The sequence below is a fragment of the Oncorhynchus masou genome, chromosome 26 (assembly GCF_036934945.1).
Source record: "Oncorhynchus masou masou isolate Uvic2021 chromosome 26, UVic_Omas_1.1, whole genome shotgun sequence".
In the NCBI taxonomy this organism is placed as follows: Eukaryota; Metazoa; Chordata; class Actinopteri; order Salmoniformes; family Salmonidae; genus Oncorhynchus; species Oncorhynchus masou.
This window is the reverse complement of record NC_088237.1, coordinates 17,033,724-17,054,135: the sequence shown is the minus strand read 5'-3', so window position 1 is coordinate 17,054,135 and position 20,412 is coordinate 17,033,724. Positions and strand designations below refer to the sequence as shown.

At 45.6% G+C, this 20,412-nt stretch overlaps 1 protein-coding gene across 18 annotated transcripts in view; it reads right to left on the bottom strand.

Moving 5' to 3' along the window:
* The window catches only part of LOC135514899 (CUGBP Elav-like family member 2), a 226,090-nt gene that overhangs the window by 90,054 nt on the left and 115,624 nt on the right, over nt 1–20,412 (bottom strand). The gene's annotated exons all lie outside the window — the stretch shown is intronic.

Genomic DNA, 20,412 nt, shown 5'->3' with positions numbered 1-20,412 from the left:
TCTGTACATACATTATTTTTAATCCACATAACATGATTTCAAGAAAACAGATTCCCTCTGAGCAAGTAGGCCTAGCTCTGAGCAAGTAGGCCTCCCTCTGAGCAAGTAGGCCTAGCACTCCACTTTAACAGTAGAAGATAAAAGAGGACAGCAACACCAGGGAATGTGTGGGTCTGTTTTTTTGGTTTTACTATCCTTGTAGGTGCCAGAAGTCCTCACAAGGAATATTAAAACAAGGACCATTTGGACAAGTGGGGACACTTTGAGGGTCCCCACAATGAAAAAGGGTTATGCTTAGGGTTAAAATTAGGGTTAGAATTAGAATTAGGGGTTAAGGTTAGGGAAAATAGGATTTTGAATCGGAATCAATTGTTTGATCCCAACAAGGATAGTAAAACAAGTGTGTGTGTGTGTGTGTGTGTTTGTCTGTGTCTGTGTGTGTGTGTGTGTGTGTGTGTGTGTGTGTGTGTGTGTGTGTGTGTGTGTGTGTGTGTGTGTGTGTGTGTGTGTGTGTGTGTGTGTGTGTGTGGTGATGAGCAGAGGGAATTTGTGGTGTTAATTCAGGTCTGGCTCACTCTGTAGAAGGGATTTAGTCTGGGCCTGGACTGGACTGTATTACAAAACACTACATGACATGGTAACATACACACACACACACCATACACTGTAAAGTCCGTTCATGTTTCTAAGTCTCTGTAACCTTTCATTGTTCTGCTTCTTTCTCTCTGCTCTGTAGTCAATGTTGTCACGAATCACATTCAATTGGCCTTGTGTGTGACAAATTAAAAACTTGAACTTGGTAAGCTTTTTAAAAAGAGAAAATCAACACTCTGTTGCAATACCTCAGAAGAGAAATGGTTGTGTGCGACTGCGCACAGAACCACACACGCACGACTCCCTGAGGGAACAATCTGGGATCACAATGGCTTGTTTACATCTTAACGATTTCTCTAAAACGTCCGCCAGCCTCGAACAATCAGCACAGTTGCCATTGATCCCAGGGCCAGCTGCATGAATAGGGCTAGAACGTACCAGCACACACACAGTCCCAGCCTGCGGTGCCACGGAACCAGAGTACAAACCCAAACTAAACGAGCTAAAGTCCATGTGCTGCTTTTATCGCTCTACTTTCCCTGTTGTTATTCTCCACAGGAGAAGGGAGAGAGCATTATCTTGAGAGGCAGAAACAAAACATGCCCAAATCCCTTGCTAGGCCAGCTGACAGTCGTAATACCACTCTATAAAGCTCAGGAGGACAGAGGGAGGAAAAGAGAAGAGAGGAAGGAGGAGGGGAATAAAACAAGAGAACGAGGGATGGAGGGATGGAGTGAGGGAGAACATACAGACCTTTGAACACGGCCCATCCATCTCCTGCAGAAAGAGCCCAGGCGTTCGGCAGAAACGCCCAATTCTTTAAAGGACTTAAAGGACATGTCAAATAAATGACCAAGCCAGAGAACGAGGGAACGAGCAAATGAGTGCCAACGGTCCCCGCGGCAACCCCTCCACTGTAAGCTGGACAATAAATCCCAGCCACAGCGCCGGGGGACCGGGCAGGAGTTACGGCCCCAATGAACACCAAGCGTTACGCCAACGTTCACACTCATAAAGCAGAGCGTTGCTTGAACGTTAGACATTTAAAAACGGGAGATGAACGGCTCCCCTGGTACACAGCACAGCCATGACAACTGCAGTATATCCATCCCTAGACACCCCAGGCTGGAAGCACAACAACAACCCACTAACACACTCTGTGTAAAAGGCTTGTTAGTGTGTGTGTGTGCGAAAGAGAGAGAGAGACAATTCCTCATTGTGTGGTTGTTTGAGGCCTGGGAGAGAGAATTAGTCTATAAGGATAAGGCACAATGCCCCTTTGAACCATTCACCCTGCCCATCACAGCCCCTACTGCCAACATGCCCCATTACACAGCCATGCACAGTCATACAGCTCTATGAATGCTCATAAAGCATCATGATCTGTTATAAGATGCATACTGTGTGACCGTGTACAGTTGAAGTCAGAAGTTTACATACACCTAATCCAACTACATTTAAACTCAGTTTTTCACTGATTCCTGAAATTTTATCCTAGTAAAAATTCCCTACTTTAGGTCAGTTAGGATTACCACTTTATTTTAATAATGTGAAATGTCAGAATAATAGTAGAATGATTGATTAAATTCTGCTTTTATTTCTTTCATCACATTCCCAGTGGGTCAGAAGTTTACACATACTCAATTAATATTTACTAGCATTGCCTTTAAATTGTTTAACTTGGATCAAACATTTCGGGTAGCCTTCCACAAGCTACCCACAATAAGTCGGGTGAATTTTGGCCCATTCCTCCTGACAGAGCTGGTGTAACTGAGTCAGGTTTGTAGGCCTCCTTGCTCCCACACGCTTTTTCAGTTCTGCCCACAAATTTTCTATAGGATTGAGGTCAGGGCTTTGTGATGGCCACTCCAATACCTTGACGTTGTTGTCCTTAAGCCATTTCACACAACTTTGGAAGTATGCTTAGGGTCATCGTCCAGTTGGAAGACCCATTTGCGACCAAGGTTTAAATTCCTGACTGATGTCCTGAAATGTTGCTTCAATTATATCCACTTAATTTTCATATGCATATTGCCATCTATTTTGTGAAGTGGATCAGTCCCTCCTGCAGCAAAGCAGCTCCACAACATGATGCTGCCACCCCCATGCTTCACAGTTGGGATGGTGTTCTTCGGCTTTTTCCTCCAAACATAACGATAGTCAAATGGCCAAACAGTTCTATTTTTGTTTCATCAGACCAGAGTACATTTCTCCAAAAAGTATGATCTTTGTCCCCATGTGCAGTTGCAAAACGTAGTCTGGCTTTTTTATGGAGATTTTGGAGCAGTGGCTTCTTCCTTGCTGTCGATTTAGGACTAGTTTTACTGTGGATATAGATACTTTCATACCCGTTTCCTCCAGCATCTTCACAAGGTCCTTTCTGTTCTGAGATTGACTTGCACTTTTCACACCAAAGTACGTTCATCTATAGGGAGCGAAATGACGGCTGTGTGGTCCCATGGTGTTTATACTTGCAAACTATTGTTAGTACAGATGAACGTGGTACCTTCAGGCATTTGGGTATTGCTCCCAAGGATGAACAAGACTTGAGGAGGTTTACAATTGTTTTATTTTCTGAGGTCTTGGCTGATTTCCCATGATGTCATGCAAAGAGGTACTGGGTTTGAAGGTAGACCCTGAAATACATCCACAGGTACACCTCCAATTGACTCAAATGTTCCAAGCTGTTTAAAGGCACAGTCAACTTAGTGTATGTGAACATCTGACCCACTGGAATTGTGATACAGTGATTTCTAAGTGAAATAATCTGTCTGTAAACAATTTTTGGATAAAGGACTTGTGTCATGCACAAAGTAGATATCCTAACCAACTTGCCAAAATATAGTTTGCTAACAATACATTTGTGGAGTGGTTGAAAAACAAGTTTTAATGACTCCGACCTAAGTGTATGTAAACTTCCGACTTCAACCTTAGGTCATTGGTCTCTGTGGGTTGGTGATGGCTGTGAGAAAATGACTCTGTTCAGTATAAAGGAATTATCTTCTCTCCCCTTCACCCCTGCAGCCCTTCACCCCTGCAGCCCTTCACCCCTGCAGCCCTTCACCCCTGCAGCCCTTCACCCCTGCAGCCCTTCACCCCTTCACCAGTGCAGCCCTTCACCCCATTCACCTCTGCAGCCCTTCACCCCTGCAGCCCTTCACCCCATTCACCTCTGCAGCCCTTCACCCCATTCACCTCTGCAGCCCTTCACCCCTGTAGCCCTTCACCCCAGTAGCCCTTCACCCCTGCAGCCCTTCACCCCTGTAGCCCTTCACCCCAGTAGCCCTTCACCCCTGCAGCCCTTCACCCCATTCACCCCTCTGCAGCCCTTCACCCCATTCACCCTGCAGCCCTTCACCCCCTGCACCCCATTCAGCCTGCTTCACCCCATTCACCTCTGCAGCCCTTCACCCCTGCAGCCCTTCACCCCTGCAGCCCTTCACCCCATTCACCTCTGCAGCCCTTCAGCCCTGCAGCCCTTCACCCTGCATCCCTTCACCCTGCAGCCCTTCACCCCTTCACCACTGCAGCCCTTCACCCCATTCACCTCTGCAGCCCTTCACCCCTGCAGCCCTTCACCCCTGCAGCCCTTCACCCCTGCAGCCTTTCACCCCTGCAGCCCTTCACCCCTGCAGCCCTTCACCCCTGCAGCCCTTCACCCCTGCAGCCCTTCACCCTGCAGCCCTTTACCCTGCAGCCCTTCACCCCTGCAGCCCTTCACCCCATTCCCTCTGCAGCCCTTCACCCAGCCCTTCACCCTGCATCCTTCACCCTGCAGCCCTTCACCCTTTCACCCTGCCCTTCACCCCTGCAGCCTTTCACCCCTGCAGCCCTTCACCCCTGCAGCCCTTCACCCCTGCAGCCCTTCACCCCTGCAGCCTTTCACCCCTGCAGCCTTTCACCCCTGCAGCCTTTCACCCCTGCAGCCCTTCACCCCTGCAGCCCTTCACCCCTGCAGCCTTCACCTTGCAGCCCTTTACCCTGCAGCCCTTCACCCCTGCAGCCCTTCACCCATGCAGCCCTGACTTACAAGGTGTTATTGCAGTCAGTGTGTGAGTGAACCTGAAACAGCAGGAGTGTGTCCCGGGGCACAGATTAAGTCATTGAGTGAATCAACTCCTGCCATAGCCTCTCCTTCTCCTCCACCCCCCCTCTCTCAATTTGAGCCAATTGTCTGCCGTAATGGCTTAACTATTGCTTCCATCACTCCAGTCTCCTTTGCAGCACAGGGCCGTGACTGAAGGGTGATCTACAGTCTTAGCCAAGGTGTGTGTGTGTGTGTGTGTGTGTGTGTGTGTGTGTGTGTGTGTGTGTGTGTGTGTGTGTGTGTGTTTGTGTGTGCATTCCTTGGCAGGGAACGTTAGGAGACTTTCCCACTCTCCATAAAGTAGAGCAGCTGAGTGATCCGGTGTGTGTGTGTGCCTCTGTCTCAACTGCACTATGGGTTTAACACAAGAGAGAAAGTTCAACTTTCCCAGCAGTGGCAGGAAGATAGCTGAGCTGGCTCTGAACCAGTGAAGCATCGATGAGAGAGACTAACATGAATGCTATTCACACCTCAGATCTGCACCATTAGGGATATAAATCAGTATGTTATTGGATGCAGGTAGCATATACAAAGCTAACATTCTATGTTAGGATGTGTTTACCAATAATAGTGTTGTCTGGAGTTCTTTTTTCAGCAGGAAAGGCCACCGATAACCTTACACAACTATATTACATACAGGGAGACGAGTTTCTGACCTGACTGGGAAAAACCTAGGCTCTAGTTCCTAGGTATTCCTAGTGAGTCCTGTACACAGTAGGACGGTCTCAGTCACATCAATGCAGGAAGGAGAGTGGCAGACGCCCATGGGAGAGAGAGAAACAGGCAGACAGAGAGAGTGGGAGATGGATGCAGGTGAGTGGGGCCAGCAGTAAGCACAGCTCTGAGCACAGCATGGCCTCTCGTATTCGGTGACACACACACACACACACCCCCCACTGTGGTTTGGGATGGATGAGATTTGGGGAAAGTTGCTCTGGTACACCCTGCTGTTCTTTCCCTCCCTTTTCATTTCCACTTGAACACACACTCGTACACACAGACCGACACACACACTCAAACATGTCTCCAACACATGCACCTCCGTTCCTCTCCTCGACATCAGTGGAGGTCTCCCACGGCCCCTCTGACACCAGTCATCGGAACATGCTTAGAGGTGGTGTAACTGTCCCACATGGGAACTTATCTGGTAGACAACAACAGGGAGAAACAGCAGTTCTCCCATGGCTCTCTGACACCAGTCATTGGAACATGCTTGGAGGTGGTGTAACTGTCCCACATGGGAACGTATCTGGTAGACAACAACAGGGAGAAACAGCAGTTCTCCCATGGCCCTCTGACACCAGTCATCGGAACATGCTTAGAGGTGGTGTAACTGTCCCACATGGGAACTTATCTGGTAGACAACAACAGGGAGAAACAGCAGTTCTCCTCTAAGGGCTGTGGACCAAAGTCAGCTCAGACCAAATGCTTACGACTACAACTCCTACTGCTACAGCTAATAAACTCATACTGCTACAGCTATAAAACTCCTCACTGTATATAGACTTTTTGTTTTCTTTTGTTGTACTGTATTATTGACTGTATGTTTGTTTATTCCATGTGTAACTCTGTGCTGTTGAATGTGTTGAATTGCTATGCTTTATCTTGGCCAAATCGCAGTTGCAAATGAGAACTTTTTCTCAACTAGCCTACCTGGTTAAATAAAGGTCAAATAAAAAAATAAAACTCCTACTACAGCTACAAAATGCCTACTGCTACTACTACAGCTATAAAACTCCTCCTACTATTACAGCTACAAAACGCCTACTGCTACTACTACAGCTATAAAACTCCAACTACTACTACAGCTATAAAACTCCTCCTACTACTACAGCTATAAAACTACAAATGCTACTACTGCTACAGCTATAAAACTACTACTACTGCAGCTATAAAACTACTACTACTGCAGCTATAAAACTACTACTACTACAGCTATAAAACTACTACTACTGCAGCTAAAAAACTACTACTACTACAGCTATAAAACGCCACCTACTACTACAGCTATAAAACTCCTACTACTACTACTACTACTACTACTACTACTACTACTACTACAGCTATAAAACTCTTACTACTACAGCTAAAAAACTCCTCCTACTACTACAGCTAAAAAACTCCTACTACTACTACAGCTATAAAACTCCTACTACTACTACAGCTATAAAACTCTACTACTACAGCTATAAAACTCCTCCTACTACTACTACTACTACTACTACTACTACTACTACTACTACTACTACTACAGCTATAAAACTCCTCCTACTACAGCTATAAAACTTCTACTACTACTACAGCTATAAAACTCCTACTACTACAGCTATAAAACTCCTACTACTACAGCTATAAAACTCATCCTCCTACTACTACTACTACTACTACAGCTATAAAACTCCTACTACTGCAGCTATAAAACTACTACTACTGCAGCTATAAAACTACAAATGCTACTACTACAGCTATAAAACTACTACTACTGCAGCTATAAAACTACTACTATTACAGCTATAAAACTACAAATGCTACTACTACAGCTATAAAACTACTACTACTGCAGCTATAAAACTACTACTACTGCAGCTATAAAAATACTACTATTACAGCTATAAAACTACAAATGCTACTACTACAGCTATAAAACTACTACTACTGCAGCTATAAAACTACTACTATTACAGCTATAAAACTACTACTACTACAGCTATAAAACTACTACTACTGTAGCTATAAAACTACTACTACTGCAGCTATAAAACTACTACTATTACAGCTATAAAACTACAAATGCTACTACTACAGCTATACAACTACTACTACTGCAGCTATAAAACTACTACTATTACAGCTATAAAACTACAAATGCTACTACTACAGCTATAAAACTACTACTACTGTAGCTATAAAACTCCTACTACTACAGCTATAAAACTCCTCCTCCTACTACTACTACTACTACTACAGCTATAAAACTACTACTATTACAGCTATAAAACTACAAATGCTACTACTACAGCTATAAAACTCCTACTACTACAGCTATAAAACTCCTACTACTGCAGCTATAAAACTACTACTATTACAGCTATAAAACTACAAATGCTACTACTACAGCTATAAAACTCCTACTACTACTAGCTATAAAACTCCTACTACTACTATAAAACTACTACTACTACAGCTATAAAACTACTACTACTACAGCTATAAAACTACAAATGCTACTACTACAGCTATAAAACTACTACTACTGCAGCTATAAAACTACTACAGCTATAAAACTACAAATGCTACTACTACAGCTATAAAACTCCAACTACTACAGCTATAAAACGCCACCTACTACTACAGCTATAAAACTCCTACTACTACTACAGCTATAAAACTCCTCCTCCTACTACTACTACAGCTATAAAACTCCTACTACTACTACAGCTATAAAACTCCTACTACTACTACAGCTATAAAACTCCTACTACTACAGCTATAAAACTCCTACTACTACAGCTATAAAACTCCTCCTCCTACTACTACTACAGCTATAAAACTCCTCCTCCTACTACTACTACAGCTATAAAACTCAAATCCTAGTACAGCTATAAAACTCCTACTACTACTACAGCTATAAAACTACTACTATTACAGCTATAAAACTCCTACTACTACAGCTATAAAACTCCTACTACTACAGCTATAAAACTCCTCCTCCTCCTACTACTACTACTACTACAGCTATAAAACTACTACTATTACAGCTATAAAACTACAAATGCTACTACTACAGCTATAAAACTCCTACTACTACAGCTATAAAACTCCTCCTCCTCCTACTACTACTACTACTACTAGCTATAAAACTACAAATGCTATTACAGCTATAAAACTACAAATGCTACTACTACAGCTATAAAACTCCTACTACTACAGCTATAAAACTCCTACTACTACAGCTATAAAACTACTACTACTGCAGCTATAAAACTACTACTATTACAGCTATAAAACTACAAATGCTACTACTACAGCTATAAAACTACTACTACTGCAGCTATAAAACTACTACTACTGCAGCTATAAAACTACTACTATTACAGCTATAAAACTACAAATGCTACTACTACAGCTATAAAACTCCTACTACTACAGCTATAAAACTCCTACTACTACAGCTATAAAACTACTACTACTGCAGCTATAAAACTACTACTACTGCAGCTATAAAACTACAAATGCTACTACTACAGCTATAAAACTACTACTACTGCAGCTATAAAACTACTACTACTGCAGCTATAAAACTACTACAGCTATAAAACTACAAATGCTACTACTACAGCTATAAAACTCCAACTACTACAGCTATAAAACGCCACCTACTACTACAGCTATAAAACTCCTACTACTACTACAGCTATAAAACTCCTACTACTACAGCTATAAAACTCCTCCTCCTACTACTACTACAGCTATAAAACTCCTACTACTACTACAGCTATAAAACTCCTACTACTACAGCTATAAAACTCCTACTACTACAGCTATAAAACTCCTCCTCCTACTACTACTACAGCTATAAAACTCCTCCTCCTACTACTACTACAGCTATAAAACTCCTCCTAGTACAGCTATAAAACTCCTACTACTACTACAGCTATAAAACTCCTACTACTACAGCTATAAAACTCCTACTACTACAGCTATAAAACTCCTCCTCCTACTACTACTACTACTACTACAGCTATAAAACTCCTCCTCCTACTACTACTACAGCTATAAAACTCCTACTACTACAGCTATAAAACTCCTCCTAGTACAGCTATAAAACTCCTCCTCCTACTACTCCTACTACAGCTATAAAACTCCTACTACTATTACAGCTATAAAACTCCTACTACTATTACAGCTATAAAACTCCTACTACTACTACAGCTATAAAACTCCTACTACTACAGCTATAAAACTCCTACTACTACAGCTATAAAACTCCTACTACTATTACAGCTATAAAACAACTACTATTACAGCTATAAAACTCCTACTACTACAGCTATAAAACTCCTACTACTACAGCTATAAAACTCCTACTACTACAGCTATAAAACTCCGACTACTACTACTACTACAAAGCTCTACTCCTAGAAATCTAGGAGCTGTCAGAAACCCTGACAACTCCTATACAGCTCATGCCGATATGCCCTCGAGTAGACCACACTTATCAAGGGTCATGGAAATGCCAACAACTCCTTTGTTGACAAGTATTAGAATGCTTGAATTAGTGTGCTTAGTTTGACTCAGAAAATGTAGGCTAATAAGTAGGCCCTTAATGGACTGATCCAACAATAAAACAAGTCAATAAAGCATCTTCTATAATGGGAACAAGATTTCAGGAGCCGCGGTTGAACATGGAAAGGTATTCTGTGGTGCATTCTGGTTTATTGAGACATTGCAATGCAGTGAAGATCACCTCCCACGACTGGTGTGTACAGGAAGAAAAGACACAGGCAGGAGAGAAACGTTATGGGAATGCATAGACAGAGTACTGATTATCACGTACACTCTGTCTGTCTAAGGAAGAGAAGTTGCTGAATATATCCTTAGTATTGCTCATCGCTGTCGCCCACACACAGCCTGTATACTTCAGACTGAACAGCCTGGAGAAATCACCCACCTGAGAAACATATTCACTCAAACAGCAGTTCCAGCCTAATAGAACTGTCATAAACCCCTTCCCGGTCTCCAAGAGTACATCTCAATAGGTTTCAAATGGCTTCATAGTCTCTCTCATTACTTCCTGTCCGAATGACTTCTATATGAATGGTGCTTTAAGCACATTCAAACTTTTGACGGCTCGGGTTTTAAAGCCTAAATGTGTGTGTGTGTCAGGAGGGGGGGGGGGGTTGAATCTACATACACAGCTATTAGTTCAGGCCTGCAAACCTCAGATTAGGGAGGTCTAAACCATAGAGTCAGGATTGGCCAAATCTCAGCAACACCAAAGTGACTCTGTAATGTCTAACATCCTCCTCCCTATTTTCCTCCGCCCCTCCCCATCCCGTCCCGCTCTCTTCCCCAAACCCTGTTACCATAGGAACAGCCAGAGCAGAGGGAGTGGTTGTGACCATGGGGCTGGCGGTTCACTGAACCCTGGACGTGTCACCTCCACACACACACACACACACACACACACACACACACACACACACACACACACACACACACACACACACACACACACACACACACACACACACACACACACACACACACACACACACACTGTAACGGTATTCTTTAAGTGAAGGAGAGCCGGACCAAAATGCGGCGTGGCTATTGAGATTCATGTTTAATAAAACAATGGAAACACGAATCAATACAAAAACAATAAACGTAACGTGAAAACCGAAACAGCCAATACTGGTGCAAAGTAACACATGGACAGGAACAAGGACAATCACCCACAAAACCCAACACCAAACCCCCCCCCCAAGGTGCGGACTCCGGCCGCAAAACCTGAACCTTTTGGGGAGGGTCTGGGTGGGCATCTGTCCGCGGTGGCGGCTCTGGTGCTGGACGTGGCCCCCACTTCACCATAGTTTTAGTCCCCCACCTTGTCCACTCCCGTGGTCTCAGAACCATGGCGACCCTACTTAATGACCCCACTGGACTGAGGGGCAGCTCGGGACAGAGGGGCTGCTCGGGACAGAGGGGCAGCTGCTCGGGACAGAGGGGCAGCTGCTCGGGACAGAGGGGCAGCTGCTCGGGACAGAGGGGCAGCTGCTCGGGACAGAGGGGCAGCTGCTCGGGACAGAGGGCCAGCTGCTCGGGACAGAGTGCCAGCTGCTCGGGACAGAGGGACAGCTGCTCGGGATAGAGGGACAGCTGCCCTGAGGGGTTCTGGCGCCTCTGGGCAGACTAGCGGATCCTGGCAGACTGGCAGATCTGGAAGATCCTGGCTGACTGGCGGATCTGGAAGAGTCTGGCTGACTGGCGGATCCTGGCAGACTGACGGCTCTGCTGCTCCATGCTGACTGGCAGCTCCAAGCTGAATGACGGCTCTGGCTGCTCCATGCTGACTGACGGCTCTGGCTGCTCCATGCTAACTGGCGGCTCTGGCGGCTCCATGCTGACTGGCATCTCTGGCGGCTCCATGCTGACTGGCATCTCTGGCGGCTTCTTGCAGAATGGCAGCTCTGGCGGCTTATTGCAGAATGGCAGCTCTGGCAGCTCCTTGCAGACTGGCAGCTCCTTGCAGACTGGCAGCTCCTTGCAGACTGGCAGCTCCTTGCAGACTGGCATCTCTGGCGGCTTCTTGCAGACTGGCATCTCTGGCGGCTTCTTGCAGACTGGCAGCTCTGGCGGCTTATTGCAGAATGGCAGCTCTGGCGGCTTATTGCAGAATGGCAGCTCTGGCGGCTTATTGCAGAATGGCAGCTCTGGCAGCTCCTTGCAGACTGGCAGCTCCTTGCAGACTGGCAGCTCTGAACAGGCGAGAGACTCCGGCAGCGCTGTAGAGGAGGAAGGCTCTGGCAGCACTAAACAGGCGGGAGATTCCGGCAGCGCTGGAGAGGAGGAAGGCTCTGGCAGCGCTGGAGAGGCGAGGCGCACTGTAGGCCTGATGCGTGGTGCTGGCACTGGTGGTACTGGGCCGAGGACACGCACAGGAAGCCTGGTGCGGGGAGCTGCCACCGGAGGGCTGGTGCGTGGAGGTGGTACTGGGTAGACCGGACCGCGCAGGCGCACTGGAGCTCTTGAGCACCGAGCCTGCCAAACCTTACCTGGTTGAATACTCCAGGTCGCCCTGACAGTGCGGCGAGGTGGAATAGCCCGCACTGGGCTATGCAGGCGAACCGGGGACACCGTGCGCAAGGCTGGTGCCATGTAAGCCGGCCCAAGGAGACGCACTGGGGACCAGATGCGTAGAGCCGGCTTCATGGCATTTGGCCGATACGTGGAGCTGGAATGTACCGCACCGGGCTATGCACCCGCACTGGGGACACCGTGCGCACCACAGCATAACACGGTGCCTGCCCGGTCTCTCTAGCCCCCCGGTAACACAGGAAGTTGGCTTAGGTCTCCTACCTAGCGTCGCCATACTCCCTGTGAGTCCCCCCCCAATACATTTTTGGGGCTGACTCCCGGGCTTCCTTGCCAACCGTGTTCCCTCATATCGCCGACTCCTCTCTCCGGCTGCCTCTGTTCTCCTCGCTGCCTCCACCTGTTCCCATGGAAGGCGATCCTTTTTGAGCTGCTCCTGTTGCCTCTTGTCCTGCTGCACCTTGGGGCGGCTACACTCCCCTGGTTTAGCCCAGGGTCCTCTCCCGTCAAGGATTTCTTCCCAAGTGCCACGAACCCTCTGTTTGAAATCATATTTGTAAAGTATTCAAAGGGTGAAAAGTCTTATTCACTCACATGAAATCATCAATATAATGTTGTATCTGATACTCAAGATTTTGATGATGCAAAAATAATAAATGGTGGCGAAGCGACCCTGAGATATTTTAAGTGCCCTGACTATTATCTTGCCAATTGAAAAGATGGGTTTTTCATGCTTGCAGTCATGTCTGCATGTCTCAGTTACACAGTAGCAGCATAACTTACGAACTACAACAAGATAATAGATTTCTGCCATTCAGTTTCCAGTTTTAAAAGCATTTGGTCTTATTTACTGTTAAATGAACCTTGCATTGTTATACATAGATTACGAAGCCTTTTTTCAGGTGGGCTTAAAGAGTACAGTGACGGAAAAAGCATTCCCTCTCTACAGAATATCAATATTGTTCAAGATGATCAATAGTAACTGTCACGACTTCCGCCGAAGTCGGCCCCTCTCCTTGTTCGGGTGATGTTCTGGGGTCCACGTCACCGGCTTTCTAGTCACCACCGATCCATGTTTCAGTTTCGTTTGGTTTTGTCTGGATTAATCACACCTGGTTTCAATCCCCATATCATGTTCCTTATTTAACCCTCTGGCATACATTTCTGTTCTGTCTGTGATTGTTGGTGTCTTTAGTGGTTGTTGATTGTGCTGGTGTGTATGTATGTATGTTCCTATTCGGGATTTTTTGCTTGATTTTTTTGAGTAAACTCCGTTGTGTTGCTCTAAACCTGTGTCCTGCGCCTGACTCCACTACATCTCTGCACCCAATCGCTGACAGTAACTTTGCATAATATCATAGTTTATAGTGCATATTTATACCCCAAACCATTGGTTACCAACTATTTTATGAGTAGACATTGCTATTCTGTCTTTTTCATTATAAATCACTGTTGTTCCAATTAAGCCCAGTATGCTCCCATTAAGCCCAGCATGCTCCCATTAAGCCCAGTATGCTCCCATTAAGCCCAGTATGCTCCCATTAAGCCCAGTATGCTCCCATTAAGCCCAGTATGCTCCCATTAAGCCCAGTATGCTCCCATTAAGCCCAGTATGCTCCCATTAAGCCCAGTATGCTCCCATTAAGCCCAGTATGCTCCCATTAAGCCCAGTATGCTCCCATTAAGCCCAGCATGCTCCCATTAAGCCCAGCTCCCATGCTCCCATTAAGCCCCCATTAAGCCCAGTATGCTCCCATTAAGCCCAGTATGCTCCCATTAAGCCCAGTATGCTCCCATTAAGCCCAGTATGTTCCCATTAAGCCCAGTATGCTCCCATTAAGCCCAGTATGCTCCCAGTTTGCATTGAAACACACTTTTTATTGATCCTATATTTAACTAGGCAAATCAGTTAAGAACAAATTCTTACTTACACTGACGGCCTACACCCTATCCCTAATATTCAAAGAGCATGAATATTTTTTATATATATATATTACATTTTTTCAGATTTAAGTTGATTCATATACACAAGAACTACAGTTATGCATCTAGCCGTGGAGCCTTTATGAAGATTAGAAACTATTCTGAACAACTAGAAACCGTTGTACTCTCTCCAAGATGTCTGGAGTAGATAGGTAGTCGTTGATGCAGAGAGAGAAGAAGAAGACCAGGGCTGAGAGATATCTGGGATAGAAGACCTACAAGTAGAGGACAAAAATTCCAACAAATGAGGGACAAGTAGATGACTACTGGGTGACTACTCATGTACTTTTGGGTGGAGATATTGTCATATCGTTCTCCTTCATACATAAAGCGGATTTGTTTGTTTTTTGGTCCACCACATGTCCCTTTGTCATAACACCCGTAGAGAGGGAGATTTGAAACCGTCTTCAGATAGGCTTTAGGAAGACAAGTAGAACTAATGAAGAAGAATAGCAGTACAGTAAATGAGAATCAGGTTTCATATAATTCATTGAAAGTTGCGTGTGTTATGGTCTCTGTGCAAGGCTTCTTACCCACAGAGGGCCAGGTTTTTGTTAATTAACCAACTAAAAACACACCTGATTTAACTAATCATGTCTTGATGGAAGACTATGATTACTCGAATCAGGTGTGTACTGGTAGGCAACAACCAAAGCCTAAGTCCACATTGATCTCTGTGGATACGATTGGACCCGTAGTTTGTACGTTTTTAACATTTAGAAATGAATTCAAATCAATTATTTAAGAGGTGAGTTTATTTGGAGCACCCATTAAAATGGTACATTTTATCCCATTAAGCCCGGACTTTTCAGATATAAACAAATATTGTAAGTCAAGTCATAAAACTTCACGAGAGATTCATGTTTCATTTTATCTCCACTTTTCTTCCAGAAATACGGACAGTATATATTAGAAATGTCTAACAGTATTTTTGGGTGGGTTTAATATGTACACTTTCACTAACTCTCTCATCATCAACTCCCATTCCCCTCTCTCCAATCTCTCACATGGTTGAGAGATGAGCGGCCCTGTGTGTGTGTCTTGTAATTAGTGTTGGTGTGTGTGTGTGTGTGGGGGGGGGGCTGTGATTGCCTGGCGTATCTGGCCAGTGCTCTGCCAAAACTCATCATCCGACTCAATGACGGCGAAAACGTCTCATTTGGCTAATGCTGCTCCACACACAGGGCCAAGGAACCTGGACAGAGCAAACAGCGAACAGAGAGACAGCAGAACTACCACCACTAGCCTTGATCTAGCATTTAGGGCTCGGATAGAGGGCTGCAGGGTAGTGTATTGTTTCGGATGTTATGTCAGGTAGACTCAGTGCTAAAGTAGAACAGTGTTATAATGGATAGACTATATAACTGATCATCAGAATCAACTACCATCATACAAAGACAGTTAGGGGCTGTCTTCTGGGGAATGGTGTGTGTGTGTGTTCTTACTGGAGTGTGTGTGTGTTCTTACTGGAGTGTGTGTGTTGGTGTGCCTGTGTTCACAAGCGGACTGTTAATACTTCATTCACACTCCATCCCAAGGTCAGGGGGCCTTTGTGTGTTTGATGAAGCCTGATGTGGAGCGGTCTATAACAGCGGTATTACTGGGAACAGGAGAGTAGGTGGAGGACAGAGTAACACTTAACACCTTGACTGCTGTGTGTGGCTTGCTTCAACGAGAACCCCTGTGCTCTTTCCTACACCTCGGTCGTAACTCCTGAACAACGGAGAGGTGGGGAGGTGAACACAGACAAGGAGGAGGAGGACAAAGGGAGCGAGAGGAGACAGAGAAGGCTAGAACTGAAAGAGAAGGGAGGGAGCAGGTGATACAGAATAATAGATTATCAGGCATGTGTTGCCAAGATTGTAAGGAGTGTAAGCCGCAGAGAGAAGAAGACAGTTGGGATCCCGTTCACAAACTGTATTGACTGAACATGATCACTTGCATTCTATTGGGTTCAGTAGACCTCACAATGCAATTATGTCCCATTGTCAACAGTGCTTTGGGGAGTTTAGACTCTGAGTACTGACTGCTGCTACTATGGTTCTCTCTGTACCAGAGAATGATGGATAAAGTGGCTATCGTCGTTATTAACATTGGCAACGCAGGTTTCTTCTCGTCATGCCAATACAGCCTGTGGAATTGAAAATGGCCCATGTTTCTCACGGCGTCAGACTAAAGGGGAATTGACACGTACAGCAAGCGAGGGCGGACACACACACGAGCACACACATACAGACACCCGCCCACACCTCCCTTCCCTGGCTGGCCCTGCGGTTGTGTAAATGTGTTGTTCCGAGAGAAAGCTGCAGGTGTTCCTGTGTGGAGGACAGGCAAAAACCTTGGCTGACACTTTAATACACCCCCATTACTGGTAACACCACCTCCACGGACACACAGAGAGAAAAGAGAGAGGAGAGGACAGAGAGAAGGGGGGTAGATAGAGGGTAAAATTGAAGCACGAGATGGTAGAGAGAAAGAGAGAGGGGGTTGAGGGCTAAAGGTGGGCCGAGAACAGGAGTGAAACAGACAGCAGGAAGGAAGGAAGCCATTTGTTGGTCAGTCAGTCTAAGAGGGTAACAGAGTGTTGAGACACAGTGTTTACCTCTCTGCTTTTAACCTCCCCTGTAGAGCACACAGACAGCGCCAGGGGAGAAACTACACTGAGCAGAAATAGAAATGCAACATGTAAAGTGGTTCATGATCTGAAATAAAAATCTCCCTGTAATGTTCCATACGCACAAAAAAGCTTATTTCTCTCAAATGTTGTGCACAAATTTGTTTACAGCCCTGCTAATGAACATTTCTCCTTTGCCAAGGTAATCCATCCACCTGACAGGTGTGGCATATCAAGAAGCTGATTAAACAGCATGATCATTGCTGGGCAGCAGGTAGGGGGGCGGCAGGGAGCCTAGTGGTTAGGAGCGTTGGGCCAGCAAACCAAAGGCTGCTGGATCGAATCCCCAAGCTGACGAGGTAAACATCTGTCATTCTGCCCCTGAACAAGGCAGTTGTTCCCCGGTAGGCCGTCATTGTAAATGAGAATTTGTTCTTAATAACTGACTGAGGAGTATTTCTGTCTGTAATAAAGCTCTTTGGTGGGGAAAAACTCATTCTGATTGGCTAGGCCTGGCTCTCCAGTGGGTGGGCCTTATGCCATCCCAGACCCATCCATGGCTGCTCCCTTGCCCAGTCATGTGAAATCCATAGATTAGGGCATAAAGAATTTATTTAGTATCTAACTCAAAATCCAACTAATTAAATGTTTCTTTATATTTTTGTTCAGTATACAACAACATGACCACAGACCAGAATGAGTGTTTGTTTTCTCTGTATAAAACATTAAGAACACCTTCCTAATATTGAGTTGCACCCCCTTTTGCCCTCATAACAGCCTCAATTCGTTGGGTCATGGATTCTACAAGGTGTAGAAAGCGTTCCACAGGGATGCTGGCCCATGTTGACTCCAATGCTTCCCACAGTTGTGTCAAGTTGACTGGATGTCCTTTGGGTGGTGGACCATTCTTGATACACAAGGGAAACTGTTGAGGGTGAAAAACCCAGCAGTGTTGCAGTTCTTGACAGACTCAAACCGGTGCACCTGGAACCTACCACCATACCTCGTTCAAAGGCCCTTAAATCTTTTGTCTTGCTCATTCACCCTCTGAATGGTACACACACAATCCATGTCTCAACTGTCTCAAGGCTTAAAAATCCTTCTTTACCCTGTCTGCTCCCCTTCATCTACACTGATGGAAGTGGATTTAACAAGTTACATCAATAAGGTATCAAAGCTTTCACCTGGATTCACCTGGTCAGTCTACATCATGGAAAGAGCAGGTGTTCTTAATGTTTTGTAAACTCAGTGTATATATTCATGTCTCTGCTTAGGTACTGTATTTCAGAGGGAGCTGAAGGGTATTTGAGTTCTGGTGCTCGGTCTCCCTCTACATTAAAAACACAGCACTGACCTAACCAGTGTAGCATTTTGTCCACGTGAACAGAGCACACAGCCAGTCTAATTCTCCAGTGTCTTGTCACAGAGTGTGTTCAGGCCCTGGGCCAACATTTCTCGGGCATGAATACTTTTATAGGTGGATTAACTTGTACGTTAAACCACATCACTGTGCAGCTGTGCTGTCCCCCCCCCTCTTCTTCTTCCTCCTCCTCTCTCTGTTCGTGTTCCATCAACATCTAGACCACAATTACTTCCACATTATTTCAATGGATTTCCAGAAACACCGTTCTAGAAAAGCCCAAACAACCGTGGTGGTGACAGAGCGGTTGGGAAGGCAGGAGCGTGGAGATGTCTCCATTCCCGCACGGTGTCACGCACGCCAGGGAAACTCCCATGCCTGGGAACACCAGAACATGATCGGGACCTAATCCCCGTAATTCCCTTATTACCTCTATAATGGCGCTGGGGGCGGAGCTGAGACAGTGATGCCATTAGTGGATATTAGGGCGGGGCGCATGTTTTCATTAGGATTCATGGGCTGGAAAAAAACTTTGTCATGCATTCCAATTAGCACCGAGGAACAGATGGCTCAGTGAGTGTGCCGCTGCCTACATCTCAACACGCAACAACAACAACCTTGTCAAACACACACAGCTGCACTCACCCGTATATACCATCACAGAGACAAAGCAAAAACATCTCTCACACACACACAGTAAAACTAGCAACACTAAACCCTCTGAACAGAACCCAGGCATGTTGATATAGCAGAGGCTGCAACATCTCTCCTCTCCTGTTATCTGCCTCTCTCCTCCCCTCCATCACGTCTCCTCCCATCCCAGGTCATGACCTACAGAGAAACCAACGGGCTGCTCTAAACTCTCTCTCAGGAGAGGACTATATGCTGACTGTAAGCTGGGGTGTGTGTGTGTGTGTGTGTGTGTGTGTGTGTGTGTGTGTGTGTGTGTGTGTGTGTGTGTGTGTGTGTGTGTGTGTGTGTGAGAGAGAACAGGGAGTATCTCTATGTGAGGTCTATAGAGCTGAAAGATGGTTTCTCAGCCTTTAACTATATTTTAACCTTGACTGTGTGAATGAGGTGGTACTATTCAACCATGTTCTTTTGTCAGACAGTAGATGCACACAGTGGATAAGCAATTACACATCAGAAAACCAATTCAGTCCTTCCCTCTCTTGTCCGCTTCCATCTGTCTCACTTTCTATAGACACAGGGAGGACACTGATAGACGGGGTGAATAGGGTTGTGTGTGACCTTTGTTTGTGAACTGTGTGCGCGCGCGGGAGGATACAGGTGTGCGTCGCCCCATTGGGCTCTTTATGCTAGCGAGCGCCGACGTTAGCCACGGCTCAGTGGGTTTGAATGGCGACGCGCTGACGCGCTAGCATAGCAATCCCAAAGCCCATTGATCTGTCTCTCACACACATAACAGAGAGAGGAGAGGAGCTCTGAGTCTCTAGGACTATTAGGATGCGTGAGACGCACAGAGAGCGAAACACACATGGGGGTAAATACACTAAGGGAAAATAGAGTGTATAGGAATAACTATACTAGGTTAACTGCCGTAGACAAGGGGGTTATGCTCAGAGTTGCCCATAAACACAGATTTAGAATCAGTTTCTCGCACCCCAAGTTCTAACCTTAATCACTAGGTGATAAACAGCCAAACTGACCTTAGATCAGCACTTAGGGTTAACACATGTTTTGCATGAGTACCAAGGCTACTGTGATACAGTGTGACTGGTGGGTGTATATTTAGAGTCATGTTGTTCCATTTCAAACCCATTATGGGTACCTTTGGGACCAGGGGGATTTGACAACAACAGCTGCTGACCCTAACGACAGAGAGAACATCACATCGCTACTAGTGGCTCCACTGTTCACTTTCTCCTTTTCCATCTCTTCTCTCCCTCTCTTCTCTCTTTCTCCTCTCTGCAGTGGAAGAGGCACCACAAAGAT